Genomic DNA, 2,630 nt, shown 5'->3' on the forward strand with positions numbered 1-2,630 from the left:
GATGTACCTTTGTCGCGCGCCGGAGACGACTCGACGCCGCTGAGATCGGAGATCAAGCTCTGACAGGTCGCACGTCGCTCCTTTGACGCCGACGTGACTCACCCGTGCTGATCACATCAGGACACGGTCTCGACGCGCTCGGTACGACGCCTGCGACCCGTCTCGGGTCAGGTGGCACGACGCTCATCGCGCCTACCAGCGCTGCCGTACAGGTTGCCACGACGAGGTCGAGCACGCTTCTATACGCTCGCCCAGCCTTCCTTTCCACCCCATTAGGCAGCCTGGGAACGGTGGCGATCAGAGGCAAAGCCTACGAGGGGTGGTGGAACCACATGTCACGGCCACCGCCGGCTCGACCCCACGATAGCCTCCGAAGGCTGACTTTGAGGCATCATCATCGGACGATGTCGACGAGTTGGGTCGCTCTCGCGGTAGCCAGATGACCTCTCATACTAGGATCATCGGCCATGGCCGCAGGGAGCGCGGGGGAGGGCGCTGGAAGCAACACGGAGCTCCGTTGGAGACGTTTTCAGATTAGCGTGTCAGAGTGAAATGGCACTAGCCAGATGTGACAAACGAGTATCCCGCTTTTCCGACAAATGGCGTTGAGCCCGCCTGCCGCCCTCGATGCCGCTTTCACCACACCCACTAACGCGCGGCATGCTCCCGCAACGAGCGGTCTGCTCGTTACATATGTTCAGCGGAGCTGACTCGTGAGGTGCGCAGCCACCACCGCCCTCGTGCTTGCGGCGTAGTCGTTCTGCTCTCATACAAGTGGCGCCGCTGCAGGGCGCTGTTGTGATTAAATTCTTTGAGCTTAGCCTTCGATGTTATGAAACAACGCAAGGCGGACATGGCATCTCGCTCGCTCTATGTATGTATGTAGGAAGGTGAAGAACAGTCAGGCTCGGACTGGACACCGACGCGGTATGGGTGGACGCTGGACAGATGATGACGACACGCACGAGCGACACACAGACACAAACAAGCTCACAAGACACACAGCCAGCGGGCTGCCACACATCCTGAGTGGGCGTACACATCACTCAGGCCACGTTCCCCCTGTCGCCCCCCCCAGCACTCCAAGGTGCCAAGAGACAAACAACAGCACAACAATCGCTAGGTAGGTAGGTAGTAAGGTGAAGAACAGCCAGGCTCGGACTGGACACCAACGCGGTATTGGTGGACGCTGGACAGATGATCGCTCCGCCCACAAAAAAAAATCCCTTTGGGTTCCGGCGCCTGCGAGTCCGACTTCCTGCGAGCGCTCACGGCTCTCGCCACATGGACTTCATTGACACACCTTGGCCCGTCCGACACGCAAGCGACCCGTCCGACGACATCGACCTCAAGGACTTCATTGACAACCTTGGCGACGACGGCGACGGCTTCCTTGACAACACAGGGGCTCGCCTCGAGGCGTCCGCCGGCGCCTCGGTCGCGCAGGGCAGCCCGAGGAGTATCTTTGGCATGCGGGCGTCCTCGCTCGAAGAGCTCATGGCGGAGGCGGGCCGGATCGCGCCGCCGGGGGGTGCGCGCGCGGTTCCCGCACACACGGCCTACCTGCTCCGCTGCCAAGCGCAAGCCGTGCCGGCGCCGCCTTACCCGCGCCGCAGGCGTGAATGGTGCCGGCGCGCGCGCTGCCGCCGACCTCGAGCGTGTGGCGCGAGCGGCCGGGCTGCACGGCCTCTGCGACGCGCTCGCCTTCACAGGCCTGGCTGCAGAGCTGCCGGCGCTGTGCGAGGTGGTCGGCCACCCATCGAGACGCCTTGATTTGCGCCCGAGAGGACCGCCCCACCGCCCACCCCCCACCCCACCCCACCCCCCAACCGGCCCGCCTTCTCTCACCGTCCTCGCGCCGAGCTAGCCGTGAACAGCGTCTCTTCACACCTCTAGCTGTGAACAGGCGGGCGTCACCGTCCTCGCGCCGAGCGACGCCGCGTGGGCGCAGCTCGAGCCGCGCAGCCGCGCCGACCCAGTCCTGATCCGGCAGGTCCCCTACCCCACGGTACCCGAACCCATCCTACCCTACCCCACGGTACCCGAACCCAGTCCTGATCCGGCAGGTGCTCCTCGCGCACATCTGCTCCGGCGTGCACATGCGGTCGGACCTGGTGGCCAAACTAGCCGTGAACAGCGTCTCTTCACACCTCTAGCTGTGAACAGGCGTGCACATGCGGTCGGACCTGGTGGCCAAGCGTACCGCCGTGGCGCTGGCGTGGCAACCTAGACGCGGAAGAGAGCTGGCTACGCAGTCTTGTCTTCAAACTAGCGCCGAGAGGGCCCGGAATTTAGCCGCATTCGACCGTACTCCGCCGTTGCTCTCACTGCATTCGTGCCCGTTGTATTCGCGCGGTGCTCTGAAGACTCTGCGCAAGCCCCGTCTCCCCCCGCCCTGATGTTGGCGTCTTCAGCACGCTGGCTGCAGATTTGGAGTGGGAGTTTCCCACACTGAAGTAGCGAAGTAGCTCTAGCTCTCTAGCTCTCTAGCTCTCTCCTCTACTCCTCCTCCACCTCCACCTCCGCCACTCTGCAGGCCGGGAAGACTCACGCCGCCACGCTCGAAGGCTCTCGCCCCTAGATGCTCTCCCGCCGCATCTCCCCGGATCTCCCCGAATCTCCCCATCTCT

The sequence above is a fragment of the Emiliania huxleyi genome (genome assembly GCF_000372725.1).
Source record: "Emiliania huxleyi CCMP1516 chromosome Unknown EMIHUscaffold_174, whole genome shotgun sequence".
Taxonomy (NCBI): domain Eukaryota; phylum Haptophyta; order Isochrysidales; family Noelaerhabdaceae; genus Emiliania; species Emiliania huxleyi.